The following is a 13,617-nucleotide window of genomic DNA, read 5'->3' on the forward strand; positions in this document are numbered from 1 at the left end:
AAGAGATAATTCTAATGCTCTATTTTGTGGTAGTGTGGTCGAGCAGTAGGCTTATCAGAGGGTAGTGTTAAGCATTTGTTGTACACACACAGGCAATAAATGAGGAACACACACTCAAGGAAAATTCCAGTCCAATAGGTTTTTATATAGAAAAATATATTTTCTTAATTTATTTTAAGAACCACAGGTTCAAGATTTAGAAACAATAATTTAAATGAAAGGTATTTCACTCAGGTATTCTAGGAACTTTGAATAATCACAATAGCATGTACAGTTTTGACAAAAATGTCAATAAGCTATTTTAAAAGTGGACACTGCAAAAATCAACAGCTCCTGAGGGAGGTAAGTATTTGTTAGGTTCACAGGTAAGTAAAACACTTGCAGGGTTCAGAGTTGGGTCCAAGGTAGCCCACCGTTGGGGGTTCAAAGTAACCCCAAAGTTACCACATCAGCAGCTCAGGGCCGGTCAGGTGCAGAGGTCAAAGTGGTGCCCAAAACACATAGGCTTCAATGGAAATAGGGGTGCCCCGTTTCCAGTCTGCCAGCAGGTAAGTACCCGCGTCTTCGGAGGGCAGACCAGGGGGGTTTTGTAGGGCACCGGGGGGAGGGGACACAAGCAGGCACAGAAAGTACACCCTCAGCGGCACAGGGGCGGCCGGGTGTAGAGTGCAAACAGGCGTCTGGTTTTCGATAGAAATCAATGGGGAGACCCAGGGGTCTCTTCAACGATGCAGGCAGGCACAGGGGGGGCTCCTCGGGTAGCCACCACCTGGGCTAGGCAGAGGGTCGCTCCTGCACTGGAGTTCGGTTCTTTCAGGTCCTGGGGGCTGCAGGTGCAGTGTGGTTTCCAGGTGTCGGGTTCCTTGAAGCAGGCAGTCACAGTCAGGGGAAGCCTCTGGATTCCCTCTGCAGGCGTCGCTGTGGGGGCTCAGGGGGGTCAACTCTGGCTACTCACGGGCTCGCAGTCGCCGGGGAGTCCTCCTTGTAGTGTTTGTTTTCCGCAGGTCGAGGCGGGGGCGTCGGGTGCCGAGTGGAAAGTCTCACGCTTCTGGCGGGAAACGTGTGATCTTTAAAAGTTGCTTCTTTGTTGCAAAGTTACAGGTTGGTTGAACAGGGCCGCTGTTCTATGGAGCTTCTTGGTCCTTTTAGATGCAGGGTAGTCCTCTGAGGCTTCAGAGGTCACTGAACCCTGGGGGATGCGTCGCTGTTGCAGTTTTTCTTGAAGTGGGGCGACAGGCCAGTAGGGCTGGGGCCAAAGCAGTTGTTGTCTCCGTCTTCTCTGCAGGGCTTCAGGTCAGCAGTCCTTCTTCATCTTCAGGTTGCAGGAATCTATCTTCCTTGGTTCTGGGAGCCCCTAAATACTCTATTTAGGTGTGTGTTTAGGTCTGGGAGGATAGTAGTCAATGGCTACTAGTCCTGAGAGTGGCTACATCCTCTTTGTGCCTCCTCCCTGTGGGGAGGGGGGCACATCCCTAATCCTATTGGGGGAATCCTCCATCTGAAAGATGGAGGATTTCTAAAAGTCAGAGTCACCTCAGCTCAGGACACCTTAGGGGCTGTCCTGACTGGGGAGTCACTCCTCCATGTTTTTCTCATTATCTCCTCCATCCTTGCCGCCAAAAGTGGGGGCAGTGGCCAGAGGGGCGGGCATCTCCGCAAGCTGGGATGCCCTGTGGCGCTGTAACAAAGGGGGTGAGCCTTTGAGGCTCACCACCAGGTGTTACAGTTCCTGCAGGAGGAGGTGAGAAACACCTCCACCCAGTCCTGGCTTTGTTACTGGCCACAGAGTGACAAAGGCACTCTCCCCATGTGGCCAGCAACATGTCTGGTGTGTGGCAGGCTGGCAAAACTAGTCAGCCCACACTGGAAGTCGGGTATGTTTTTAGGGGGCATCTCTAAAATGCCCTCTGGGGGTATTTTTACAATAAAGTGCACACTGGCATCAGTGTGCATTTATTGTGATGAGAAGTTTGATACCAAACTTCACAGTTTTCAGTGTAGCCATTATGGTGCTGTGGAATTTGTGTTTGACAGACTCCCAGACCATATACTCTTATGGCTACCCTGCACTTACAATATCTAAGGTTTTGCTTAGACACTGTAGGGGCATAGTGCTCATGCACATATGCCCTCAGCTGTGGTATAGTGCACCCTGCCTTAGGGCTGTAAGGCCTGCTAGTGGGGTGACTTACCTATGCCACAGGGAGTGTGAGGTTGGCATGGCACCCTGAGGAGAGTGCCATGTTGACTTAGTCATTTTCTCCCCACCAGCACACACAAGCTGGCAAGCAGTGTGTCTGTGCTGAGTGAGGGGTCCCTAGGGTGGCATAAGACATGCTGCAGCCCTTAGAGACCTTCCCTGGCATCAGGGCCCTTGGTACCAGGGGTACCAGTTACAAGGGACATACCTGGGTGCCAGGGTTGTGCCAATTGTGGAGACAAAGGTACAGTTTAGGGAAAGAACACTGGTGCTGGGGCCTGGTTAGCAGGCCTCAGCACACTTTCAAATCATAACTTGGCATCAGCAAAGGCAAAAAGTCGGGGGGTAACCATACCAAGGAGGCATTTCCTTACACTGACCTTTGGGCTGACGGACTTGTGTGTGTGGCTGTATGGTAACGGATTTCTATGTGTGTGTCATAATATGGGTGGCGATAATCCGCTGCGCCAGCGGTATGTTGGCGGCAGTCAGCATGGCAGTAAGCAGGACTTACCGCCAATGTCATAATGAGGGCCTAAGTCTGAAAAGCTAATAAAGGCTTCTGGCAGAAAATCACAGCTTTATTAAGAGGCATTTTCAAGTCATTTAAAATTCAACTTGATTAATTTAGTGAATAGTAAATTATTAGTATTTTGAGTTGTTGAAACATGGTTCTTGCGATTCCCAAACTGAATGTATTCATTATACAGTGTAACCCAGTGCCTTTTCTATGGAAGAGCCACTCTTGCCATAGTAAAAAATTAACCTTGTGATTTTTTACTGCCAGGACATGTAAAACTTAAGTACACATGTCCTACTTTCGTAATGTCCTATGGACATTGAGGACCTACCTTTGGGGTGACTAATAAGTAATAAAAAGGAAGATGTGGACCTTGCAAAGGGTTTATATTGCCAGGTCAAAATTGTAGTTTTAAAACTGCATGTTAAGGCTGCAGCGGCCAGCCTGAAGAAAAGCTTTGCCTTGTCCCTTAAGTGATGACACAGTAGGTGCGCCAGCCAACTAGTGATAATTCACTTACAGGCCTTGGGTACACTGCGTACCATACACTATGTACTTATAGGTAAGCTATATGTGATAATTAGGATTTTAATCAGTTCAACAAGATTTTAGGAGTCAGAGTACATGCACTGGGGCCTGGTTAGAAGGGTCCCAGTGTACACAGTCCAAAAACCAACAGCAACAGTCAAGTAGGGGTGATCATGCACAAGGAGCTGTTTTCTTACATTCAGCACACTTTGACCGTAGGATCTGGCCTGGGGCCAGGCCCAACACCATCTTCTATGCCAACCAGCGCCTATGTCATGTGTCCAGCTAAGCATGCCTTAGGCTGAAGGCCCTTCAAAAGCTTATGTACCATCAATCCACCTGTGCATGGCCTAAAGATTTTCCAAGTGAGCTCAGAGTGCATGTCTTATGCCACTGTGCTACTGATCCAGCAGTGCACTGTCTTTTCCCATGCATACTTGTACTGTTATTTTTGTTTGCTTTAATGTTTTTTCAGGTTGTGTGGGAGTGCAAGGGCTCAGAATTCAAGTCAACTAAGAGACACAATACCATTTAGTCTAGCCCAGTGCTTGCCTTTTGGATTAAAAGAATATACTGCGATCACACAGCATAACATAATACTACAAAGCACAATTAGGGGATTCAGGCATAGGGTTGTAGTCCTGTTTGTGATCTTCAGCGAGGCCCTACACGCTTTTGGTATCATTCGCTCACTAGTCCCTGGTGGCCAAAATCTAGAACTGAATCCATGGGCAAAGTCTTTCTGCCACTTCTATTGCACATGGCCTGGGTAAGTCACATTAAAGTGGTGGTGGCAGCATACCATGTCTTTTCAGACTCCTCTAGTGTAAAGTTCATCACCACCTGAACTGCAGGATGCAACTCTAGCCCTTAACAGGAGTGTGATGAGAGAGTGAGGATGCAGAATGAGTTCTGCTATATAAACATAAGACTTTTATGGTAATCTTTAATTTGTAAAAGCGAAGTGAACTGTTGCGTGCACCTACACCTTGGAGGTGTTTTGAGCGTACTGCACCTATACCTACTACATACCTTCTCCATGTTACACACCAGAGATTGTAGACGCTGGGAGGCTCGGTTAGTGGGGGAGGGTACTCAAAGAAGGTCACACTTCACTGAAGATTGCAAATGGTATTACAACTCTTTGTCTGAATACCCTAATTGCACTGTGTAATATATTACATTATGCTGTGATTAAAGTGTTTTATGTTACTCCAAAAGATGAGAAATGGGCCTGACTACACGTTATTGTGTCTGTTGTTTGACTGTTTGATTTCTAAGCCTCTGTCTCCCACCCTGAAAAACTTTGAACTGCTTGCCTTTGCTTCTCTGAAAATCAAGTGCACAAAGGGTGTTGTTGGCCCACTTTTCAGAGCCACAGGAGGACTGACCCCAGAACACCTGTGGCAAACAACCGCAACAACCATGGTTTGGGCCAAGTACCTCTAGGAGACTGGCTCTCTATACAGTGTACAAAAAAGACATACGCTGTGCAGAGAGTCCAAGCAACCACAACTTGTTATCCAGAGGTTTTTGTGGTAGTGTGGGTGAGCAGTTAGGCTTATCTTGGAGATGTGCTAAGCATTTGTTGTACTCACAGTAGCACTAAATAACTTCAGACAAATTTACTAAAATACTTAATGCATATAAAATCAGACAATGCTCTCACAAGTGTCACCTTCTATTTTTAGGTGGAGGTTGTCGAGATGTCCTGTAGGCCATCTGGAGAAGTTCGGGTGGTTCCCGGCTCAAGCTGGGGCAACGGCTGAAAGTCTTGGAGCTGGTGCACAACGGAGAGAAGGCCCACTTGGAAACACACTGCACAGATGGACTTAAAGGTGAGTCCAGTGGGTCCCCTTGGAGGGTAGATGATGCAGGGGGTTAGGGACCTCTAAAGCACAGCTAGTTTGTTGATGCAGGGACCAGCGAAGCCGGGTGCAGAGCAGATAGGTCAGCCAGGAGTCATGAGTCTTAGGATCCTTGGATCTAGGAGCAGGTCACGTGGAGGGTAGATTGCAGATCAGCAGGGTCACTCTGAGGGATGGTTCTTGGGTGTACTGAGATCCCTCGACTGGTACTTACTTGTGGGCTTTTGGGGTCTGGAGTGCACTTTGCATCTGGGTGTCTGACGTTGAGAGTCCAGTACCCAGGGTAATGGTACATCTCAGGCCCTAAAAATCCCAGTGCCACCAAACTTAGCACACCTTTAGGTTTTGTCCTTCAGGTCCGTTGTGTGGATTTTGGTTGGGCTGCCAGGCCCAGTTCATCATCTTCATACGGTCAGTGTACTGGACTTCACTGGTTCCTTGCCTGCAGGGTTCAGGAGAGTGATACCTTCACTCTGAGAGAGGTTCTTGGCGATTTTTAGAAGGCTGGAGGTGCTATGGGGTTTTGTAAAGTCCTTCGGGTTTCCAGGCAACACCTCGGGGGAGATTGTTGACTCCTTGGAGCAGCAGGCAGGGTTTGGCACCTAGTTATTTTTGCAGCAGGACTTCTGTTCTTGTGCCTCAGGTCTTCTTGTGTCTGTCAAATCTGATCTGTTGGTCTAGGGGTGTCCATTAAATACTACACTTAGAGGACATTAGGGGGAGTACCTGGTAGTGGCCAATGAGTCACCTACCTTAGGGTGACTACACTCACTAAGTGACCACTTCCTGTGGGAAGTGGTCACATCCCTAACCCTGATTGGCTATTTTCCTGCCATCCAAGATGGAGGAAAATGAAATGGAGTGGTCACCTCAACTGCCACACCTGAGGGGTGGTGCCGGCTGAGGGTGGCCACTCCTCCTGTCCTCGCAAGTTTTCCCGCCGGTTTGCTCACCCAAAGAGGGGGTAAAACCATTGGGAAGCCATCTGCTGCTAGCAGCAGAGGTGGAGGTCAGATTTCAAAGGAGGTAAGGCCTTTGAAGCTGACCCCTGGTGCAGGGTGCCTTCCTGGGGGAGGAGGTGTAACACCTTCACCCAGGAAAGGCTTTGTTGTCTGGTTCCTGAGAGCAAAAGGCACTCATCCCAGGAGTCCAGAAGCATGTATGGTGGTTGCAGGCTGGTTAAGACCAGTCAGCAACCATGCTAGGGCTATTCGGTTTTGCAGGGGGCACCTCTAAGGTACCCTCTGGGTGCATTTTATAATAAATCCAGCACTGGCATTAGTGTGGGTTTATGACTCTGAGTTGGTTGATACTAAACAACCCAGGGTTCATAGAAGCCATCATGTAGCTAGGGAACTCGTAACGAGCAGTGTCTAGTACATGCATTTGCTATGGCTCCCCTGTACACTATGTCTTAAGGTTTAGCAAAGACACATAGGGGCATATTTGCTCATGCACACATATACCCTCACATGAATTATAGTGCACCCTGCCTTAGGGCTGTAAGACCTGCCAGAGGGGTGACTTACCTATACTGCATGCATTGTTAGTGGGCATGGCATTCTGGGTGAGTGCTATGTCGAGTTTGCAACTTTAGATTCACCTTGTAATGCACTTGCAAAGGCAGTCTGCATGAGGCTGGTGTGGGGCCTCTCAGAGTGGCACAATTGGTGCTGCAGCTCTGAGGGGCCCTCTTCAGTACCCATGCACCATTTAATAAGGACATACAATGGTGTCTGTAAAGCTAGACATAGTACAGTTTTGGGGAAAGAGATCTGGCGCTGGCAACCTGTTTAGCAGGGGCCCACAGCACTTACAGTTTGAAACCACATCATTTTCCAGGCAAAAAGTGGGGGACTGCCATGCCAAAAGAGACCCTTTTTTACAGTAGCTCCTGTCTGCCCTGTGGTCCCAGAAACAGGGTTTATCAGCAAATACGACAACCATACCAGCAGCCTATGCCAAGCTACATTGGGCCTTAGACCCCAGAGAATGAATGGTGTGGCTAACTAGGATAGCGCAGTAGAAATTAATGCATAGGAGAGTGTGAGTGGTGTAGCGTACACACTTAATCAGGCTTCTTCCTCCCATCATTCTGATAGTGATTTAGAACCAGAAGGAAGCGGTGGCTGCTGGTTGGTATGGGGGAGATGTAACTTTTTTCATGCTAATGAGTGTAAAATTGTGCACTGCTCTCCAGGAATTTACACTCATTTTAAAAGTAATAATTGAGCGCAACCCAGAAAGGACAGGGCACATTGTTTATGAAAACTGAGTGTATAATGATGGGTTAAATAAGCATTTTAATTCTTAATTAGAAATGTCAGTTCACTTGCTGTGAATCAGTAACTCATCCCTTAAGTCTAAAATATTTCATGGGAAGGTTCAAGAAGTACCAAGGCATACATGTGTCGGGGTTGGTGGGCACGGATGCCACTGATATGCAATGTTTGCCTATTTTGGTGCTGGTGGGGCGAGGAAAGGTCCAAACGCCTTTCTGCTGCATGCTGAGATATGTTCCCTTTTATTAGTGCTAATGGCTAAGGATCCTTGTTTAGAGTCCAGTATATATGTGAAATAAGTAGATGGGTTATCCACTTTGTGGTAATATTTATTGAGGAATTGCTCAAACACAATATTCATAAACATATGGTTCTGCAGGTAGATCCACATCATCAAGTTAAATTACTCTCTGTTCATGAACCTTGCCCCTTCAGGTGTACTGTGTAATCTCTTTGTTCAAAAATGTACCCTCTTTGGTGATTGTGTGCACCTCCATTGTCCCTATCATTTCGTATTGTATCAACTTGAACAAGGGATGAGCCTGGCTCAGGCTGAACGTCTGGATTTGGCGTTGCCTTTTCCACAAGGGACTGGCGAGCCAAAATACAGCTAGACCAAGCCTCCCAGGCAATGCCTGTTAAGTTACTTTAATGCAGTTTGCAAAATAGAAACAGTCTAAAGACGACATAACTAAGTTCATAAGTAAAGTTTGAAATGGCGCTTTTTCTGCTTTAACGTATTCCCATGTTCAAATTTATAACATCCACCGAAAGCCTGGCTGCAATTGTGAAAGACTCTATGCAGCCGTGGTGCACTTTGCATGTGTCCCTGAGAACACTTGTAATCAGAAAGCAAAGGCTGTCTTATCTCTGTGATACGTCTTTGTTTCGCAAATCTGTTTCACTGCCTTTGTTGAAGTCTGGAACTTCTGAAAACATTCTCTTTGAGAAGGCAGCAGAAGCCATTGCTAGGAACATAAATATAGTATCATCATGGCCTCTCTTACTCTTAGCTTTTTACCTTTTTTTGGAAGAAAGACTTCTTCTATGATACATTGATTTATCATGTGAATTATAGATTTATTGAGCACAGTGGCCTAAGTTACCGCCCGGAAGATTTAATGCAAAATATTGTTCTTTAGTGTTAAATGGGACAAAGTTGGAGATATTGATTTGGTGTGTTAAAATACACAAATTGTTGCCTGGAAACTTGTGCCCACATCCTAGCTTGCACATTTGACCAAATTATACAATCCCAGGCAAATCACTTTACTTCACGATTGCTAGTCAAATTTGAAAGTGCGCTGCATTAGCTGTTTCTATATTGTTTGACAATAACGTTGCTCCATCTTTAATATCAACATTGGCCATTTTTAAAAAGTGCACGCTATAAACGGCTGTTTCACGTTTCACTAGTGGCGTTGTACCCGAGAGTATGGGGATTTCTCGAATGCTTCTGAATTAATGTTTAAAAACTAAAACTTCAGTATAATCTAGAGTACTGCGCTTGACACTTACCAGTGTTAAAAAAAAAAAAAAAAAGTCTTTATCATGTTTTACATGACGCATTGTTAGATTTACATTCCGTTAGTATGAATGGCGCAACGTTTGCATTGTCCCATCTCATATCATGGCGTTTTTGAGTCTTGTTAGTCAAACAAGATGATTTCCTCTGTTTCAGTGAAACTTTAACTGCCAGCCATTAAACCAAAGTATCCTTTATATACATATGTACAACTGTCGTCGCATTGTCGATTTTAAAGCAGACCGTGTGCCAGCTTTTATGCAAACTCTGGAATTATTTGTTGCTGACTGAACAGCTTTCACGTAAACTACGAGGCGATTTGATGCACGACAGGTATCCCAACAGAAAACGTTTTGTTTAAAAAAATAAAATCAAGAAGCTAGGCTTTTCGGGCAGAAACAAATAAAAAGCTCACAACTCTCAAACATCCCAAGTGTTTGGGTGAAAAGCTACCTCTTCCGTTTGAGTTTTTGACGTCTGAATAAAGGCCCTGTTTATTCCTTTATGCAATTAGGACTCCATGACTCATAATGCAAAGAAAACCACATGGGCCGAAAACGTCAACGCGTTGCACTGAATGGTATTTTTTCAGAATCAATCTATTGCTACCCATCACGGCGTCACTCAAACGAGGAGTACTTTTAACTCTGGTGGTGGTGGTGTACAGTACCAGCCCCATTCACAAGTGAGGTTGGTGGCTGCTACACAGAGAAGCGTCACAGCACTTCTCTTGTGGGCCACCATAACGAAGCAGTAGACTGTGCCCGGGTGCCAGCCAGGCCTCTCTCTTGCTGCGGAAGCTGGCAGTAAGAGGCGCAGCGGAGAGACTGGGATCGGCTGAGGACAAACTCCGGGCTCGTCTCTAGTCGGCCACCGGCGCGGTGTACGCCAGCGGCACTCGGCCACCGGCTCCTCCCAGCAGACTCCGTCCGAGGGATTTACCGCAGCTCCGTCCACGGCCTGGACTGCCGCACGTACAGACTAGTCGGCGTTTCCTAAGTGCCCCGGTAAAATACCGCAACCGCTCCGCGTGGCGGCGTGTGGGTGACTGTCAGCGTTTGTCCTTGACTAATGTGAGTGCCTGAGACTGCCTCGGCGCGAGTGTGTGAGAGAGTGCTGCGGATTGGCTGCAGGCGGTGGAGTGAGTCGGGGCACTGGACAGCGAGGTGCTGGACAGGACAAGGGGTGTCCTTCAGTGTGAGCCGCGATTTAAGCGCCATTGTCAGTCTCTGCTAGAGGTGGAACATCACAGTTTCCAAGTGGTCAGCACATGTAACTGTTTGCTGTGTGGAAACACCTCCTAACAAACATGGAGAAAACGATGGGACAGTTCGTACAGCGATAAACAGAAACTTTACATGTATACAAAATCAAGAAAGGCACAGGTTGAAAGATCAATGGGTATGTTAAACGTGGGGAGAAGGACACGAATACTGACTAAAACCTAAAAAAGATTGCGGCAGTTTAAAACCAACAAAACCATTTGTTTTTGGTGTACTGTACTTGTATGAGACAAGTAGGAATGACAGATGATTCAGTATACTTTTGAATTGTAAAATAGTCTCTCGTGTATTGCTGTGCGATCACTCAATAAGTGGATAAACTACATTTGCAGGATAGTAATGCTTAATTGTGTGGCTCCAAATCTTGTATTCATTTTAAAGAATTAGTAACAGTACTTGTGGATGTTGTCATGGATATAGCGTTTGTATCCTTCCAGGAAGATGCTTCGAAGCACTAAAATCCAGTTTAACAGTGGGATGCTTAACTAAGATAGTTTCATTTTTTTCCGCACCCTCTAATTACACTGTCCAATATAAAACCAGCACAGCAAATACCTTTACCGTACCACACAACCTCTTTTTATTCGGTAATTACACACTTGTTGGCTCACTTAGAGGTGTCAGGCGCTTTTTGGGGTGATAGTGAGTGGGGAAACAGAACTCCTGTTGAACATGGACTCCTGTGCAGTGCCTAACTCTATGTACTCTAGGATGGCAGTAAAAGGTGAATAACAGACCAATGGGTGACAAGTGGTAACTGAAAGGCTTGCTTAAGTATTATATACAACCTACACAGTATATGACCTTGTTCTCCAGATTGATCTAGGCAGCAACAGCATAATAGGAATCTTAGAGTCTAGCTACACTGCATTGATGGCAGTGCCGGATTAAAGCCTGTGGAGGTATTAGCACAGGATGGAGGACCAAGGCAGGTTCCTAGACAGTGTACGTGTATTTACTTCATTCCAGTTGGAGGATGGAGATGCGAACACTGGTGTGAAGAGGATAGTGACATGGCTCTTTTAACAAATTTCTCTTGCTTAAGTAGATATTATTGGAAAACATTATGCTGAATTCCCGTAAAAAAAAAAAAAAAAATTACTACAAAGCATTATCAAAGTGGAAGATAAATATGGCCAAATTTTATGTGCTCAGTCAAGGTCAGCAATAAGAATTACAACCGTGGTTTTGCCATCAGTATATTTTGTGGTGCAGTGCCCGAAGTATACCTAGAATTGTGTTTAAGAAAAAATGCATTTAGAGAAAGAAGGTGCCTTTCCAAGGAATTCGTTATTTTCAGTATTAGTGGTCTTAACATATACAATTTAATGTACTATTTTGTCTCTATTTGAGCTACAGTGATAATCTCTATCAACTTGACTTTTGAAAAAATATAGGGTTTACAATCAGTAAGGGCTAAGATGCACAGGAGCTCATAGGTCAACTTGCAAGATGAGTTAGATCCGTCCACTAAATAAGACTTTGGTATCAATGTAAATTACTCTCTTAAACTAAGCATTAGAATTAGTAATAAATCAAATATTAATCCCCTGCCCAAAGTAATACCTTTAGCAGTTTCAGAAAGCTACGTTGAACCCCATTTGAGCAGAGTGAGATTGTACAACCTAACTGGCATCTTCTGTTCATTTAAACCCATGATCTTTTCTTAATCCTAATATAAAGGTAACTATAACTCACAATCTCAATGCACGTATTCCTTTGATAACTTTTTGTGACATACATGATGCATTGGTGAGACCCGCAACATGGTTATGAGTACCTGATATAAAAATACAACTTAAATCTCTTAAGAATGAAGTGTATTTTTCTTTCAGGAAATTCCACAACATCAGGAATATAAATATTGTACCCAGTAGGGCATTGTCTGGAAAAGTAGGACTTCAGCCTAGCAAACACAGAAATCCACATTACCCGATAAAAATTTGAACACAACCTTTACTTTTTAATAGTGCCTAAAACAAAAAGTACTGTGGAATTTTTCTGTGTTTATTTTGCATGTAGTCATCAGGAAAAATGTAGTAAGAGTACTTTCAGTAGTTCCACCACTCTTCTGCATACACTCGCGGCATGATTTAGGAAACAATCATATGACTGACAGTTTTGATAACACTGGAAGAATAGGTTACAGAGCTAACAATAATTAATGCATGCATGAAGTCATCCCCGCTACTTAAAAGGTGAATTGCAGAACCTGTTAAAAAATAATAATGATTAGATGCACATGGTGTATCAAAGTATTATGTGAAGGTGAAATACTTTTTTATTTCCAGCAGAGAAAAAAGGTCGCTTACTGATGTATACAATCATTGCAGATACAGGCCCCTTACCTATAAAGATGATCGAGCCCAAAACAAGCTGAGTTTTCATGTGACTTCTGCCAGCCATTCAACTCTACCCTTCTGGGTAAACAGTTAAAAATAAACATTAGCATTTGAAGTAAAAGGAGAGACAAATAAATACCCATTAAGTGACTGATTTGTACAAATTGAAACCAGAAAGTTAGGGACTAATCATGGCTCCCCGCTTAACCAAATGGTGTGACCTTAGGCAAATATTTTATTTTGCCTATCATCCTTCTAATTAATTATCACATATCAAATCACCTTTAAATACATGAGCTCAGTATACGAGCTGTACAAAAACTAGTGTGTTGGTTTTTATCAAACTATAATATTACCCTATCTATAGAAATGCAGCCACATTCAGGGTGCACATGACACCTAACATAGGTCACTAATGGCATTTTCGCCAGGGTGCAGAAGTGGCAGCAATGGTTTCAAATTCATGCTTGAAAACAATCTCTTTTTAATATGCGTATGAAGGTCAAAGCCAGCTGTGGCCCGTCTTAATGGGTTTAGGACCACGCTCCTCACTTTTTGCCCAAATAGAAGAGTGTATGTCAGACTGATCAAAGGTCAGCCTGACAGACACTCTTTATTTTCAGATCGGGAAGGCAGGAGACGTGCTAAATGCGCAGGCTCCTGGCTGCCTGAGCTGGACTTTGCTGGGGTGAAGAAGTCGCAGCTCCTGTGGGTGTGACTGCTTCAGCCTGGCAAAGCACCTCAAGTCCAGTACGTAATTTGAGCCAGTGGTTTCCGTTGCGTGGTACTGGCACTTTATTTTTGAGGGCCGGCACTGATTTTTCTGTCTCAAGCATTTACTGCAAGCAAAAGACACATATAGGAAAGGCAGAGGAAGAGAAAAACAAAAAAGCGTCACAAAAGGAGAAAACTGTGAAAGTGAGCTGAAGGGGCAGAGATTGTCTGTAAATGGATTAGAGGCCTGAGATGTCTTCAGGATTACGCTGCCTCAGTTTTCAGTGCTCACACATTTATTTGTAGCAGCTGCGAGTTTCAGAGGAGAGCACTGGGCACCGGCACGTTTTAATTT

The 13,617-nt window shown here is 44.8% G+C and overlaps 1 protein-coding gene across 2 annotated transcripts in view; it reads left to right on the forward strand.

Annotated features, from left to right (window-relative positions):
- Positions 1 to 9,541: 9,541 nt before the first annotated feature.
- PLGRKT (plasminogen receptor with a C-terminal lysine) overlaps positions 9,542 to 13,617 on the forward strand; it is a 185,598-nt gene continuing 181,522 nt past the window's right edge. Inside the window, exon 1 of one of the 2 annotated variants that reach the window (XM_069240306.1) lies at positions 9,542 to 9,996. The gene's annotated coding sequence lies outside the window, so the exon portion shown is untranslated. The remainder of the gene's footprint in view (positions 9,997 to 13,617) is intronic. The other variant, XM_069240296.1, reaches the window with a different exon arrangement.

The sequence above is a fragment of the Pleurodeles waltl genome, chromosome 1_2 (assembly GCF_031143425.1).
Source record: "Pleurodeles waltl isolate 20211129_DDA chromosome 1_2, aPleWal1.hap1.20221129, whole genome shotgun sequence".
Classification (NCBI taxonomy): Eukaryota; Metazoa; Chordata; class Amphibia; order Caudata; family Salamandridae; genus Pleurodeles; species Pleurodeles waltl.